Here is a 17765-nt window from a genome sequence, read left to right as displayed (position 1 = left end):
CTTCCAGCTGATCTCTCGGCCAGTGTCTCGGAAGTAGAAGTAGAGCAGCGCCGAGCTGACTCCAGCAACAGTGAGCATCATGTAGCGGAAATCCTTCTCATCCCAGGGGAAGTCGCCCTAAAAACAGACACACCCAGCACCAAATAAAGATGATCTGAGGCCGTTACAGGTACCAGGCAACAATAAAATAACCCACAAGACACACATCGTTTGACATCTTACAGTTTTCTCACTAGATTCCAAAGCAAAACTTCTTTTTTTTAAGATGCAGAAGGGAAGACTTGTACAGGTCATCTGCAGAATACGACCCTCAAGACCCAACAGGGAGATACTCTGAGAAACTCTGCAATGTTCTGCTCCAAAACTCAGCAGTTTGCTCATTTTTATAATTTTCTGCATTTTAGCAAAAGGATAGAACCATCTGTTCCATCCTTTATAAGCTATTTGTAAAGCTTACAAATATTATAATTTTACGGTTGGATCTTCATGGCTTGTTTTCCCCTGACAAACCTTCTGCATCCGACTCCACCAGTCTTTCCCTCCACCTCCTCTCTTTCCTCCTCCTGGTCGTCCTCCCCCGCCTCCTGCTGGTGCTCCTTCTTTTCCATCTGAAATGCAGACAAGAACATTTATTGCACCACCAAGAGGCACTTCTTTCCATGATGATGACTGGCAATACTAAAATATAAGAGCCTACAAATATTTCACTGCAAACACTCCTTTGTGTTATAATATAGCATAGACTGATTTTGCAATAAAATATATATTTTATTGAAATCATTTAAATGAGCTGCAACTGCAAAATGTGCAATATACAGGCCTGTTTGAACAGGAAAACATGTAAAAGTCACACGTAGCGGTGACTTTTACTGCTACGAGTGAAAAGACGACCTGAAAATCCTGTCAGCTGATTAAACTAGCAGTGTTACATAGTGCCCTTTTACAGCACAATCAAGTAACTATGTTAAATTTAGTTGTTATAAGAATGCTCCATGTGTCAAATATGACTTAAGAGAAATTTTACTTTGTAATTTAACACCTTGAAATTGGGCCTCTGTCTCTTTAAGAAACTTTGACTCTTTCTGTAACTCCGCCTTCAGGAAGTCTCCACAACATGGCTCCTCTATTAACCCTTTAACAACATTTTTTTCTAGTGTTGCTCTGAGAAGTAGCTCCTATAATGAGCTCAGCAGATTAGTTGTTGTACCAGGTGTTTGCTAATTGCTGCTGGCTAGTCTGAAGGAGCGAAATGGTTGCCATGGGACATTAAAGGATCATCAAAAAGATCAAACATGCATGAAAGGATCAAGGCAACACTCCAGGTATGTCTTTGATGAAGGAATAACATAACATATAACACACAAAAAAGTCAATTTTACATAATAATGCCCCTTTAAAGGAAACTGATGAGCAATCTGCTCCCGGTTTGTTCAGTAATTTACCGTATTTTCCGCACTATAAGTGCACCTAAAAACCTTCAATTTTCTCAAAAGCCGACAGTGCGCCTTATAATCCGGTGCGCCTTATACATGGATCAATTTTGATCCAAAACAGTTCTCGCAACTACGGTAAGCCGCTGACTTCATTTTCCCCCGTAGAAGAAGCGCATTGAGTTATTGATATATTGTTATTGCTTCGCACTATTTAGAGCAGAGGTCTCAAACTCAATTTACCCGGGGGCCGCTGGAGGTAGAGTCTGGGTGAGGCTGGGCCGCATTCACACACACGGTCTCCTCAGCCGAACCTTTCTGATTGCCTATTACCATATTTGGCCATAGTCAGGCGCTGTAACAGCCGTAATTGTGTAGTGTCTCTTTAAGATACTCTAGTATTTTTAATGATGTCAGAAGTATGCGCCATGGCTTCTCTGTAGAGAGCGTGGGAAAAACGTGCTAGACGGACATGTTAGCTCCCTAACTTTTTAGTAATGTTACGGGTTGTTTGGACGCTGCTCAATTTTCATGTCTGATAATATAGCAGCCGTTCAACCAGGCTTTGTAAGGTTGGTGAAGAGCGTATTTATTAAAGGACAACACTGTGGAATTCCCAGTACCAGTGTGGTTGTGAGTTTTTGATCGTCCTGACGAATCTGCTGCCTCCTCTCCTTCCTTAAACACAACCCAAGCGTTACGGCGCCTAACCTTAATTACGTTACACTGATCAGCAACTTCCAGGTCTAGACTGGATGCTGAAGCACGTGAAGCGGGAGCGGCCGTGGAAATTGCGCATGTACCGCATGCAAATAATGACAAATAGAAAATGCAAATAGGCCCAGCCGATGTCCCGTCCCCGAGAGCAATATACTCCACCGTGATTGGTAAGTTCGTTCAGCTCTGCACACAACACTGAAAAGTGCCAATTATATCAAACTCGCGGGCCGCACTAACATTAAACTTTCATATTAAGGCGGGGGCCACAAACTATCGTGCCGAGGGCCGCAGTTGGCCCGCGGGCCGCAAGTTTGAGACCACTGATTTAGAGTGTTACTATATTGTGATTGCACTAATATTTGATTTACCGTAACAGTATCAGACTGTTTTTTACGTGTTTATTGAATCGAGGAAAAGTTCCCCTCCACTATGTGATATAAATGTTGCACTACATGTTATACCTTGCTGTTGTTAAAAGCTAAACTGTGTCACGAAAATACCACGTCACTGACTTTACCTCGGGGAAAATAATAAAACAGCTGTTTATTCATTTTGGGCGTGAACGGAGTTGTCAGAACGCTGGTTTGTAATCTATTAATAAAGTTTGACTGACCTATCTGATTGTTTTGTTGACATTCTCTTTAGCGCAGCTCCATCTAATGGATGCATAACGTAACCCCAGCCTCTACTGCAGCGTCTATTCTATGCACCTTATATATGAAAAAAGTTTTAAAATAGGCCATTCATTGAAGGTGCGCCTTATAATGCGGTGCGCCTTATATATAAAAAAAAGTTTTAAAATAGGCCATTCATTGAAGGTGCGCCTTATAATGTGGTGCGCCTTATAGTGCGGAAAATACGGTATTTGACAAGGACCACATATAGGAGTATTAGTAAAAAAATATATATATGAAAAGATGCTGGTAACAGGCTTTAGCTCTGGAGCTAATTTCCATCTGCAGGTCTAGTTTTGTGTTCTTTACATAAAAAACATAAAACTATGAAATTTATGCTATTTACAGAAAGTGTTTTTATGAATATCAATAAAAGACAATTAAAACATAAAAACCTGTTACCTTATACCCATCCCACACCCTTCTGACGCCATTTTATCTTTTTCTAATTGTTTATTACTGCATATAACAGTAATAAAAAAGCTTTACAAAAAGTTTCAAATAAAAATCAAAAGAAATTGTCTTTTAATTCAAGCAGATGATCATATCCAGCAGCTCTCACCTTTTGGCTCGGTGGAATAGACGCATCGCTTAGCTAACCAGGTTCTTTGACGAGACAGGAAATTAGCTTGACTTTGACTGAAAAAACTACAGTCCTGAAAAAAAGACAACGTCAGAACACAGCAGTTATAAAACTCTACCAACAGGAACCACACAGACTTCGATAGAAGCACCTCAAGAGTTTACACAGTATGAGGAAAGAATATATTTGTTTTGGTCAGGATAGTGCTTTGATTACAGCACTAATCTGCTCTGTCATTGTTTTAATAACCTTCAGCGACCATTATTCTAATTTAGAATTGCTTAAATGTTTTCATCCAGGTATTCATCCAAAATAAATTAGAATAAGTTCTGGACTGCAGAGGCAAAGCTGAGTCTAAAATATTGTTTGCTGTTCTCCCAGAACTATTCTTTGATAGAGTCTAATAACCCTTAATGCCACTGATCAGCGGAGAAGCAAAATGGACGTTACGTATATTCAGCGAGTTTTGCTCTATAGTGTGATTAATTCACCTTTCTGGTGTTAACCTGTTTTAATTGTTAACAGGACAGAAACTCAGCCATCCTTGTTTTTTATTTTTCTGTTGTTTTTATTTATAAAGACTAAAATTTTAACCCTTCTGTGACACAGCTTCTCCGTGAAACAGGGTCTATCTATAAAGCGGTTTACATCAACTACTTTATTTTATTCATATAGCGACAAATAAAACTGTCAAACAAATGTGATCTCAGTGCACTTTATAAAAGAAAGCATCTAATTTATATACAGAACACAGACAAACAGTTTCAAAGTCAGATATATTATTTGATTCTAGTAATTAAACAATGCGGTCAAGTTCAGTTTATTATTGAGTTGGTCCTTTTCTTATTAGTGACCATCTGTTTCACAGCATGAGACTGCATCTCTGAGTGGCTGATGCAATGCTTCCACCATGGTTCAATATTAATCACAGCTAACTTGGCGTCCTCAAAAACTACATTTAGTTGATATTTTTAGCAGGACCCCATGAATGGTGGTCTGATAGCTAAAAAGTTATGGAATCTACATATTTGTGTTTTCACAATACAATTGACGTTTCTCAATTGTATTGACTTCTTTAGACCGCTAGTCTAAAGAAGCGTTACATGCTTTTCAGTCATCTGAAGTCATCTCGGTGGTTTCCAGGCAGCCAACAATTGCCTCTAATAAGCTAAAGTGCCTCTCTTATGGAAGTTGGTCCACATGGGAGGGCGAGCTCACAGAGGTGTAGTGTTTTCATTTAACAGCAAAAATGTACAAAAAATCTGTGTTTAATGTCATCTCTAATTATTATAATGCAACTCGCTTCACGTTTGAGTATTCTATGTATGTTAGTTTTTAAACTCCAACTACTTAAAGGTTGTCTCGGTTTGGTAAATAGCCCTGTAGTCTAGTGCCGAATATGAAGCTGCTAATCAGATGTCAACTTCAGCCTCATTTTAAAACCTTTGCTCAAAACCTGAAACAGCAATATCCAGAACAAAGCATCAGTTCTGATATAATAATTGAGTAGATATGAAAACGAAATCTTAACTGTTGATTAAACACGTGAAGTGAAACTTGAGCTTAAAAAAATACAGCGGAGAACAAGATACAAATGATTTTAGATAATCTGCTAAATCTGGCCTCATGTTCAATTTATTAATGTTGTTGTTACGCAACATTATGTTTCGATTAAGCCGTATTACAGTAAAATGTGTCCATTTAACTCCTGAAGTGTCCCTGAAGGGGTCACAGTGGTGTTTACAGCAGAGAATGAGAAACAGTCAGCAGTTACCTACCCGAACCGCGAGGCTTCCTGAACCCAGTGTGCGACCTCGGGCTCCTCCGGCCCGGCAAAGAGGCAAAACAGCCCCCGAGAGAAGTCTCAGCATCTGAGACATCCTCTCTGTGGCCCCAGAAAACTTTCTAGCTTTTAGAAATTACAGTATTCTGTTTTGCTACGTCACCTCCAACCCTCTAACGCCAACATGTTGTGCTTACAAGTGACGTTTTTGGTAAGAAATGTCAACGGGAGGATGATCGAAGCCCAATAAAGACTTTCTCTTTCAATGCCTGTGAAAAAATGTTTGCAATCGGTAACATAGTATTAAATAATATACATATTTTCATCTAAATTATATATAAACTGAAGAGTTTTACAGGAAAAATTAATAAAGTCTACAGATTAATATATTTTAAGCTGGTTTTATGTATTTATTATCGCTTTATTACATTCGGGCAGAAATAAAAGGCAGCCATGGGTCCTCACACTTGCCCGTCTGTCTGATTAGCTAAGCAGACCAAACACAAAGTAAAACTATAAATATTTGTATCTCATACGCAATACATGCGTAACTGTAGTGTTTCGTTTTGTACATGAGATATTAACATGAGACTTTTGTAAAAATAATTCCTCCCCTGTAGAGAATGAGACAATAATTTTGTCTTTTTTCATATAAACTGTTTTTAAAAAAAAGTTGTAATAAGACAAGAGTCATGAGGAGAGTAATGGGCAACTGTTTTCACCGTTGACTTCATTCTCATGACTAAGCTGAGGTTGGTTTTCAATTCTAGCTTGCGATTCGGGAAAAGGCGAGTCCACCTAATTTTTCACTGCCTTCAGCATCTTTAATCGACTCTAGTTTAAAAACTACAACATCTAGGTGTTGTAGTTTCAAACCTGGACTGAAATATTCTGCTCCAATAGCAGAATATTTAAAACCATGTTTGTGATTTGTGAAACTTCAATAAAGGTTGATTTTACCACATTTTTGCATTAGGATCATACTAAAACTGCTCCAGCTCCAAAACTACACGACCTAGACACTTCAAACCTGTACTGGATTATTCTGGTCTAGTAGCAGAATATTTATAACCATGTTTGGGATTTGTGAAACCTTTTTCTGATTTGTGAAACTTCAATAAATGTTGATTTCATAACTTTCTTTGGATCTCTGTCATAGTACAACGGCTCCAATTCCAAAACTACAACAACTAGACACTTCAAACCTAGACTAAATTATTCTCAACTAATAGCAGAATATTTAGAACCATATTTGTGATTTGTGAAACCTTTTTACTGATTTGTGAAACTTCAATAAAGGTTGATTTGACCACTTTATTGCATCTGGATCACACTAGAACTGCTCCAATTCCAAAACTACAACACCTAGACTCTTCAAACCTAGACCAAATTCTTCTCAACTAATACCAGAATATTTAGAACCATGTTTGTGATTTGTGAAACCTTTGTCTGATTTGTGAAACCTAAATAAAGGTTGATTTTACCACATTTTTGCATCAGGATCACACTAGGACTGTCATGCTGAGGTCTAACTTCTTAGCCCACATGCAGAACAACACCAGAAGCCGAGATTGATTAAAGAGATTTATTACAACCAAAGGGAAGGGGGAAAAAAACAGATAAACAATCCGGGAGCGCTTGGGACTGGATCTCAGGTCAGCTAGGGAAGAAACAGACGGTAAGTTTGGGGTCGAGGAAATTTGGAGATGGCGCTGACTGAGAGCTTACCTCCGATCGGGAGGAGAAAGGACTGGGGGGAAAAACCTGGGAAATCCGGAGTCTGTTTTGAGGCGCGGAGGGCTGCGGGCTGCGGCGGCGTTGGAGGACGGACAGGTAAGTCTGAACTGTTCTGCCAGAAGCAGGCTGCCGAGCTGTAGGTTCGGAGGGGTCCTGGGCTGGATCTATCTTCAGCACGTCTCAGGTCAATCAGCTGAAAAAGGTCAGAGACACAGATGGATCAGAATTCAGGAAGCAAACAGGAAGAGTAGAGCTGGAGTGAGCCGGTACCATAACTAGCTAACAATCTGGCAGGGAAGTGTCAGCAGCCTCCTCCAGTTATACAGCTCCTGATGGCAGAATGGTTTCAGGTGCGTGGTTCAGGAGACGCCCTCAGATGGAACAAGGCCTCCAGCGCCCTCTGGTGGATGAACAGCTCCGGATCCCAACAAGGACTCCAGTTCCTAAAATACAACTCATAGGCTCTTCAAACTTAGACTAGATTATTCTGTTCTAATAGCAGAATATTTTAATCCATATGTAACAAGTGTGTAAAACTGTTTATATTTCACCTCAAATCCATCCTCATTACCTGTGTATATTTGTTTTTCTTAGTTTTTGAATTGTATTTTATTTTGGCGGAGAAGCTTTTATTTTCTTGTTTCCTGTCTCCTTGTCATATCCTGTGTGTTCGCGCTGCCCTCCTCAGTTCGCGCCAAGCTGCGCTGGGGAGAAGTAAGCGTACAAAGTTGTCTTGTGTTTGTCTGTTGAAGTATTCAAAATGTCCTTAAAAGTATTTTTGCCAAACTCGCAAGTTTTTATATGTTGTTTCCCAACTGTTTTATGTTTAGCGCAGCACTGTACTGGGCACTTAATTCCCACGTTAAGGACATTTATTGAGTTTACCGTGCCAATGTGGTTATTTTTGTTCTTTTGATTTGTTAAGGTGTGTGTGGGAAAGCCAGAGCCCAAGAACTGGAGTGCTGATGCATTTTTTGTTTTAAACAGGTATGTGAGTTGTTTCAAAATGTTATCTGAATGTTAGATTAATGTATTTTGTATATTTTCAGTTTGAATTATAAAATATTGTAACTAGTGGGCAGATTATTTTTGTTTGGTCTTATTTTAATTGTCTTGACATTTTACTTTATTATTTGTGAATGTCAGAGAATTTTGGTTGGTTTTACCACAGTCCTGAGTTCGCGCCAAGCTGCGCTGGGGAGAGGTGTGTGTGGGAAAGCCAGAGCCCAAGAACTGGAGTGCTGATGCATTTTTTGTTTTAAACAGGTATGTGAGTTGTTTCAAAATGTTATCTGAATGTTAGATTAATGTATTTTGTATATTTTCAGTTTGAATTATAAAATATTGTAACTAGTGGGCAGATTATTTTTGTTTGGTCTTATTTTAATTGTCTTGACATTTTACTTTATTATTTGTGAATGTCAGAGAATTTTGGTTGGTTTTACCACAGTCCTGAGTTCGCGCCAAGCTGCGCTGGGGAGAGGTGTGTGTGGGAAAGCCAGAGCCCAAGAACTGGAGTGCTGATGCATTTTTTGTTTTAAACAGAATAAATCTGCCCTACTGCTGCAATACACCCTGGTGTCCTCGTCTGCTGGTTCCCTTTGCCTATACACACAACGCAGAGTACATGTACAACAGATGAGTCGGATGAGAGCGGCTACAGTGGTGCCGTGACCCGGATGTTTCCAAAATCTTGCCATTCATTATCCGAGAGAGGCGTCCATCCAGACGTGAAAGAGCAGGACTCAGCATAAGAGCTATGGTGTTCATTAAACAGTGGGAGAGGCTCAAGATCAAAAATGGGATCCTTTATAGAGTCACTCGAGATCCCCTCAGCAAACAGAAAAGACATCAGTTTGTTCTTCCTGATTGCCTCAAGGACAGAGCCTTGCAAGGCATTCATGACCTGGCTGGACATCAGGGGCAGGCACGGACTCTTCACCTGGCAAGGCAGAGATTTTTTTGGCCGAAGATGGATACTGATGTGAAGGAGTATGTCAAATGTTGCCAGAGGTGCATTCTTGCCAAAACACCAGAACCTTCTGCTAGAGCCCCTCTTAAAAGCATAAGAACCTTTGCTCCAATGGAGTTGGTGTGTTTGGACTTCTGGAGTGCGGAGGATAAAAAGCAAAACTCAGTGGACGTGCTTGTCCTGACTGACCATTTCACAAAGCTAGCCCACGCATTTCCATGCACCAATCAAACAGCAAAGCAGGTTGCTAAAAGGTTGTGGGACCGCGTATTTTGTGTGTATGGATTTCCTGAACGGATCCACTCAGATCAGGGAGCAAACTTTGAAAGTGAGCTCATTGCTGAATTGCTTCGACTGGCGGGAGTATCAAAGTCTCATACCACTGCATACCATCCCATGGGGAACGGGGGCACCGAGAGGTTCAACCGCACACTTGGCAGCATGCTCAGGTCATTGCCACTCAGAGAGAAGAACAAATGGCCTGAACAAATACAAACATTGACTTTTGCATATAATGCAACAGTTCATGAGACTACAGGATTTGCCCCATTCCAACTCATGTTTGGTCGGGTTCCGAGGCTCCCTGTGGATGTGATCTTCAAACAGGTGTTGTGTGATCCGGCGACTACTGATTATAAGAACTATGCCGAAACACTCATGTCACATCTGTATGAAGCAGCTAGGATAGCTCAAGCACATGCTGTGGAAGAACAAGATAAACAGGCAGAAGGGTACAACAGAAAAGTGAAAGGTACCCATTTGAACATTGGAGCCAGGGTCCTGTTAGCAAACAAGGGTGAAAGAGGGAAGAAAAAGTTATCTGACAAGTGGAGTGCTAAAGTCTACACAGTTGTTGACAGGAATCTCCAAACTCACACATACAAGTTGGAGGACAAACAAGGTAACAAAAAAATTGTGCACAGAAATCTGATACTGGACATCAGCTTTCTACCCGTGGGAACACCCCAGGATGAGATCGCTGTTGTCGGGGCAGAGGAGGCGCAAGGCCTGTCGGACTCCTTTGATGCTTCGGAAGAGAGAAGTTTGGATGATAGAGATAATGCATGGGAGATGAGTAAATCGACGAACTGTGACAGCGATGTTTCTCTGGATCGAGAGGTGTCAGAACCAGGCTTATCCAACCAGAGTCTTGTAACGCCTCACAGTGTGTTGGAACTCTCAGGTGAACATGCTGATAGTCATCTGGCAGAAGAAGAGTTACATGCAGTGAGTCAAGTTCATTCTATGGACACAGAGGCTCTTCCTGTAAATTCAGACGCCAACATGGACATGTGTCATCCTCCAGAGAATACTGACCAAGTCGTTAGGACTCGGGTGGGCAGGGTCAGCAAAAGGGTGAACAGACTCATTGAATCCATGGTTCAAAGACCTTTTGATTTTAGGGATTTGGCAAACTCTGTGAGCCAAAAATCCCAATCCATTCTTACTTGGTTTTGAGTGAACTCCTTTGTTTAGAGTCTTTATATGGACAGTTCAGCAATATAACTGTAATGGAATATTGTTTTCCTCAAATATACATCCGGTATTGTGTTTATGGGTTTAAAGTAGACACAGAATTATATGGTGTAAATGGCATCATATTGATCTGAGAAGGGCAGAGGCCTGATCAACCATATGTTCCTTCGAAACCTGTTTTGTAGGTGGCTCTCAAGCTGAATGCTGTACTTGGTTATGGCAGCCCTGTGTTAAATATTTATCAAATTTGTCAGTTTTTCTTGTATTAGGATTGCAAAATTTGGACTGACTTGGATTTTGGTGAAATATAGGAGGGGTGGATGTAACAAGTGTGTAAAACTGTTTATATTTCACCTCAAATCCATCCTCATTACCTGTGTATATTTGTTTTTCTTAGTTTTTGAATTGTATTTTATTTTGGCGGAGAAGCTTTTATTTTCTTGTTTCCTGTCTCCTTGTCATATCCTGTGTGTTCGCGCTGCCCTCCTCAGTTCGCGCCAAGCTGCGCTGGGGAGAGGTAAGCGTACAAAGTTGTCTTGTGTTTGTCTGTTGAAGTATTCAAAATGTCCTTAAAAGTATTTTTGCCAAACTCGCAAGTTTTTATATGTTGTTTCCCAACTGTTTTATGTTTAGCGCAGCACTGTACTGGGCACTTAATTCCCACGTTAAGGACATTTATTGAGTTTACCGTGCCAATGTGGTTATTTTTGTTCTTTTGATTTGTTAAGGTGTGTGTGGGAAAGCCAGAGCCCAAGAACTGGAGTGCTGATGCATTTTTTGTTTTAAACAGGTATGTGAGTTGTTTCAAAATGTTATCTGAATGTTAGATTAATGTATTTTGTATATTTTCAGTTTGAATTATAAAATATTGTAACTAGTGGGCAGATTATTTTTGTTTGGTCTTATTTTAATTGTCTTGACATTTTACTTTATTATTTGTGAATGTCAGAGAATTTTGGTTGGTTTTACCACAGTCCTGAGTTCGCGCCAAGCTGCGCTGGGGAGAGGTGTGTGTGGGAAAGCCAGAGCCCAAGAACTGGAGTGCTGATGCATTTTTTGTTTTAAACAGAATAAATCTGCCCTACTGCTGCAATACACCCTGGTGTCCTCGTCTGCTGGTTCCCTTTGCCTATACACACAACGCAGAGTACATGTACAACAGATGAGTCGGATGAGAGCGGCTACACATATTTGGTATTTGTGAAACTTTTTTCAGATTTGTGAAACTTCAAGACTTTTTTTTGTATCTCTGTCATAGTAGAACTGCTCCAGCTCCAAGACTACAACACCTAGACACTTCAATCCTGATCTGGATTATTCTGTACTAATTTGTGAAACCTTTTTCTGATTTGTGAAACTTCACTTCACTTAACAGACTGCTGCAGAAGATCTTTCCTTCCAACAGCCATCACCATCTACAATAACTCTTTGAAAAGTTACACCAACATTTAATTTCCCATTGGGATTAATAAAGTGGTTCTGAATTAGAATTGAATTTGAAAAAAACCCTGCATGGAACAAATCTGAATAGTAATCTAAACTTTAGTGAAGTTTCACAAATCACGGAAAGGTTTCTCAAATCCCAAACATGGATTAAAATATTCTGCTATTAAAGCAGAATAATTTAGTCTAGGTTTGAAGAGTCTAGGTCAGGCATGTCCAAAGTCCGGCCCGAGGGCCAATCACGGCCCGCGGTCAGATTTCATACGGCCCGCAGCTTCGGTCTTATAATGTATTATTTATGGCCCGCCTCCACTGTCAAACAGAATAAATAAATCATAAAACTTGAAACTGTAATTCCTCCTTTCACCAAATGGTGGCAGCACCACTTTAATACTATCAGTCTCTGCCTCCGTGCAGCGAACCCCTCTCCACTCATTTCTGCCATGGCCACTGCAAAGAAAACAAGTTTACAGTGAGGGCCGCCGCTTTCAAGAGAGATGGGAATTATAATACTTCTTCACTGAAAATCAAGGCAATTGTGCTTGTCTAATTTGTAATGAGACGGTTGCCTTGTTTAAGGATTTCAACGTAAAGAGACACTACCAGACTAAACATGCTAACACATACAACAAGCTAACAGGAAGTGACCATGCTGAAAAAGTGAAGCAGCTCCAAGCTGCACTGGCATCACAACAGCGATTCTTCACGCCGGCCTGTGAGTCAAAAGAAAATACCACCAAAGCAAGCTACGAAGTGGCCATGTTAATAGCTAAACATGGCAACCCTTTTACTGAAGATACATTTATCAAAGACTGTGTTATGAAAATGGTGGAGAACATTTTGCCCTGAGAAGAAGCAAGAATTTGCGAATGTTTGCCTGGCAGTAACAGTGTGGCACTGAGAGTTGAGGACATGAAATTGAGTATTTTGAACGGCAACGTCTGTCACTATCAGCAGTGAAGAGCGAATCGAACATTTATGCACCTGGATTTATGGCACTTATTTTTATTAAACTCTTGAGTACGATTTGGTTATTACTGTTGATGTTATGAACCTGTAGATGTGACAAACTATTACTTTCTGAAAGATATTGTAAATGACGAGCAAAATTCACTTGTTTTAAGATTTAATAACAGACAACTTTGCATTACTTATAACTCCTGTTTAAAATGTTCTTGAGGCAAAGATATTTTTAAACTCATGTAAATTTAAGGTATTTCATACAGTTTGTTCAATGTTATCTGACTCTCCAGATATGAATGAAAGGCAGAATTTGGGTTTTTAGAGTTGTTCTCATCTGCCTGAGTGGCTTATATTTGGTTATTTTGTCATTTGAAAAATAAAGATAATTGTGACAATGAAAATTGTTTTATAACGGTGTGTATTTGCATGAAACTTTTGTAGTTAAAAAATGTCCGAACAAACTATTGGCCCCCGGGCATCTTCACTTTATCAAATCTGGCCCTCTTTGCAAAAAGTTTGGACACCCCTGCTGTATGGCTAGCTCCATGGCTAGCTCGCTTACAGTATCTTACTCTGCAGTTGTGGAGTCACAATGTCTGGGATCATGAGCGCCCCCTGCCATGAGGCAAGAGAACTGCCTGCCTCACCTCGTTTCTGATCGCGCTTCAGCACATGAAACACCTTACGCACACAGTTGGTGACAAAAAAAAACACTGTACATTATATACATAAGCTAAATTATGGAAAATCAGTTCATACATTAAATGTTTTTTAGCCATTTTATTGGCGACGTACAGACAGGAGGAACATGCTCTCAGAATGGCAGCCAATGCAGTTAGCGAGAGGTTGCGCAATCCCAGGTGAGGCTCAGCTCGCTGCTGCCTCACCAGCTTCGCTTCCGAGCGTTTGAATGGGAAAATGCAGAAAAACAGCGATTTTGAAGAAAAAGTAATCTGAACTTTTTTAAATTAAATGAAAAATAGGTATAGTACAAAACCACAAACCAGGGTGAAAATAGCAATATAAATGATTTTATCATTATTATTTTTCCATGATTACAGGTGAGGCAGAGCCTCACCTGCCTCCCCTGACCGCACGTCACTGTTGTCTACAATTGCTACTCAGTGGTGGTTGTTGTGTGTCTTGTCTCTATGCTGCTGTAACTGCGAAATAATTTCCCTGCTGGGATGAATAAAGTAATTCTATTCTATTCTATTCACTTAGTATATTATTTTTTACAAGGGTTAATAATGTACTTTTCTCATTTTGAAGCAATATTATTTATGTTTGCATGTGGATAACATTGTGCACATATTCAGAATTATAGAAAGCAGACTGTATCCCTGGTTTCTTGTGCCTTGGTACAAGTAAAGCAGAAATAATAAGATTTTTTCTCACACACTGTACTGTAGTCAAAGGTCAGAAGAAGGTTTGCTGGCTCACTTACCCGTGGAAGTCTTCTTTGTTGAGAACAGCAACAAGAAGAGCAGCAAATGCAACAAGTTTCTTCATCATAATGGAATAACTCAAACACTAGCCAGCCTGGGGCTTTGAGAACCTCGTCATACTCTGTGGGGGTAAGAGCTGGCAATCTTTTTGTCTTTGGCAAACCAAACTTCATCTCAAAATTACTGGTACACTGCAAAATCGTACCAAGTCTTTTTGGTCTAATTTTATGTGCAAATGTCCTACCACCTTGGAGACATGCCTAAGGTAACTTACAAATAACTTATCAGCAAGACATAAGAGTTTGTTTTAAGTCAATAATTCTGTAATGCTGATGAAAAGGTTCCACTTATAATTTGGAGGAAAATGTCTTGTTATAAGTGAAATAGTCTACCAGAGAAACTAGAACTTTCCCAGTTATAAAAGCAACTTCTGAATCAGTTTCAGTAATGATGGTTCTTTGCTGGGAGCCTGTCAGGTAGGTACATCTTGCCTCAGTATTTTCATTTCTTGCCTTGCAAAACATCTCCAAACCTGTTCGATTTTAAAGATATTTCTTGTCCGCAACCCCTTTCAGTCCTTTTAGATTCAGTACTGAGCTCTGGCTAGGCTTAACATTCTTGTAAATAACCTTTTTTATTATTATTATTTGGATGTATGTTGGAGTCGCTACAAGTTCGACCTGTGTGCACTTTGAATGCAGATGCTTGACATTTTGCTCTACACCTGGCGTTTTGCCTGTCTGGTTTACATTCAACGGGCACCTCGAGGGCCTGTTACTGCACATTTCACAGCGCTATTTGAAGCGTTTTTAGTGTTTGACGCGTCCAACAAATAGGCCGGCAGTGGAAAACAAAGGCTAGAGCGATTTTGATGTGTGACGAGTTCTTGACATGCCTCCACATAGACTTTGAATGTAAACCAGACGCTTGGAATGGTAGGTGTAGAGCAAAATGTCAAGAGTCTGGGGTGCTATGGTAGCGCAGGAGTTAAGCACAACCCACATAAGTAGGCCTTAGTCCTGGCTGTTACAAGTTTGATTCCCAGCTTGGTGACCTTTGCCACATGTCTTCTGCCCTACTCTCATTACCCACTTTCCTGTCAATTCACCAACAAATAAAGCCTACTAGAGCCAAAACAAACCTTTTTTAAAAAAAGGCAAGCATCTGCATTCAAAGTGCACGTGCTTAGGATGCGTTTTTGATGCACATAATGCTTTTTGTGTGAATGCACAATAAACCTAACTGATAACCCCAAAACACCAATTGTTATGTCCCACAAGGAGCAGCTGGTCCACACAACGTAGTATGTGTTAGTAAAATAATCCTTACAATGTGTCAAATGCAAAGACACACACACACACTTTTCTTTTCTCTCTCACATCCTTAGCAGTTTTTCAAGTAATTATTTTTTCTACCTGCATGTCCAGTTACACATTAAATGGCAGACATTCTGTAAAAATTTTTTACACATTTTGTCACTGAACAGTGAGTTTAAGAAAGCAACTTTTCAGGAAATGATCGTGCAGTTTTCCCAACCAAGTAGAAGCACATTTAGTCTCTTAGTAAAGAAAAGTCTTTACTAAGAGTAAAGACTTAGTAAAGACTTCACTTTACTAGTCACAGACATGTGATGGCTGTTCATGTGAGATCCTGCTACACTATCTAGTGAGTTAGACATAAATATGAATAATTACCAAGCAAAAAAAGGAGTTATCTCTGCATCATCTCTTATGCTGTAAAACACAATGTTCTTTAGCTTGACTGCCTAATATGACCAATAACCAGCAGCTGTTTCTCAACTTCCTGTTTTCATAAACACGCAACATTAAGCGATTCATGAGCAGGTATTTCCTTAAAGTATTTTTTTTTCATTCTATTTCTCAGTTTGCACCTCTTTCATCTAATTATTCGATTCCCTTGATTGTCAACCAATATTTTAGTTAAGCAATGTTCCTGTTCAAGAGCCTTTGCTTTTCTCTTTCCTCTTCTCCAAGGTCTCAAGGTAATCACCCAGAAGTTTCTAAGTGGAATGACAACCGACTCCTTCCCAGAGTCATGCCTGTCCGCTCCCAAATCCTCCAAGGAAAGGAAATTGTCTGTGGCCCAGCAGTCGGCGCAGGACGCCAAGAAACGCTGGATGTTTACGTTAGACAAGCTGGATAAGATCCAGGAGCAGATGGAGGAGCTGATCATCTCCAGTTACTCAAACAGTAAGACTGAAGCCAGTCAGAAACTAAAAAAAATAAAATAAAATAAAGAAACTGAAGGTACAATTAGAAATGTGAGAGTTAGCGGAAAGCATTTAGAAAGACTTACTTAAGTATAATAAAGTATAATTTCCTGTGCAGAGTTTCAGTTCATTTAAATTTTTTGCGGCTTTAATTTGGGGTGAACCGATTCTGATTTTGGCTGATCCAAATTTTTTTATTTATTGTTTTGTAAAACAATGACCCAAGTCATTTTTTGCCAAAAGTGGGGGGTTATGGCCAGAGTTGTTTTTGCCATAAAATGACTTTTGCCATTATTTTAGGCCTAAATCTAACATGTAGATAAGATCAGTGTATAAGATCAGTTTCTCATAAGTATTAATCAATCTCCCAAAATTAAAGAAATTTGGACCAATTTCTTGTCCAACTGATTTACTGATGCATCCCTATTTATTATGGTTGGATAAAAATGACCATATGCATTTATTCTTTTGCCAAAATGTAAAAAGCCTTGACTGCTGTAAAAAAAATCCAGTAAGCTGTCCAGTCACACATCATTCAGCAACAGCCGGTCCAGAGCTACATAGGTCAGAACAGCAGACTCTGGAAATAACCCTGCAATCCCTTCAACAAGTGATGTTTAACTTAAATGAAGTGGTTGCATAATTTTATTTGTAAATAATGAATTTGACTTTTTTTTCCTGGAAAGACGAATTAGCTTGACTCGAACAAGAAGAAACCATGAATAAACTGACAAAAACAACCTGGGATAACAACTTAAGTCGCTCAGTTCAATTCTCCAGATACTCATTTCTGACGTCCATCATGGCGCTTCAAAGGATTAAGTAATGTAGTTGCAAAGGGTCAATTGATACATAAAAATGTTACTAGGGGAAATCATCCTGTAGTCGATGCTCGGCTCGTTTATTAGGAATCAAGCTTAGCATGTCTCAGTGGCTAAAGCTAACCGTCAGCTCAAAGTTTTATAAAACCTAACAATTTATACAACTATTTACAGAAATATCTATAAACGAAGATAGGGACGTTTGTCCTGTAAAAGACATTGAAAGTATTTCTGGTCAGAGCAACTTAGATAAAAGTGAATTGGTGAAAAAAGCTAAATGTTTATACCGGTGGCCAAGGTGAATGCTATTTTACTATTACCAGTCTTTTGAGGTCAAATTCGTATTATGACGGCATTAGACGTACGCTTTACAATTTTCCCTTTTTATCTGAAGGTAAACGCATGGATGAATTGGTCAAGATCTTTATGGGGCATTATTCTTTCAATCCTGGAAATGTTCTTGAGGTGATAGAAGACCGACTTTG

The 17765-nt window shown here is 39.6% G+C and overlaps 1 long non-coding RNA gene across 1 annotated transcript; it reads right to left on the bottom strand.

The window, feature by feature from the left end:
- Nucleotides 1-6761: 6761 nt before the first annotated feature.
- LOC111612069 lies at nucleotides 6762-7318 on the bottom strand. Its single transcript, XR_002754387.1, has 2 exons — nucleotides 6919-7318; nucleotides 6762-6850 (listed from the first exon to the last, which is right to left on the bottom strand). It is a non-coding gene; the product is annotated as an uncharacterized LOC111612069 (long non-coding RNA).
- Between the last annotated feature and the right edge of the window lie 10447 nt (nucleotides 7319-17765).

This window comes from Xiphophorus maculatus, chromosome 2 (genome assembly GCF_002775205.1).
Source record: "Xiphophorus maculatus strain JP 163 A chromosome 2, X_maculatus-5.0-male, whole genome shotgun sequence".
NCBI lineage: Eukaryota > Metazoa > Chordata > Actinopteri > Cyprinodontiformes > Poeciliidae > Xiphophorus > Xiphophorus maculatus.
The sequence above is the reverse complement of the archived record's forward strand: the minus strand, read 5'-3'. Positions and strand labels throughout refer to the sequence as shown.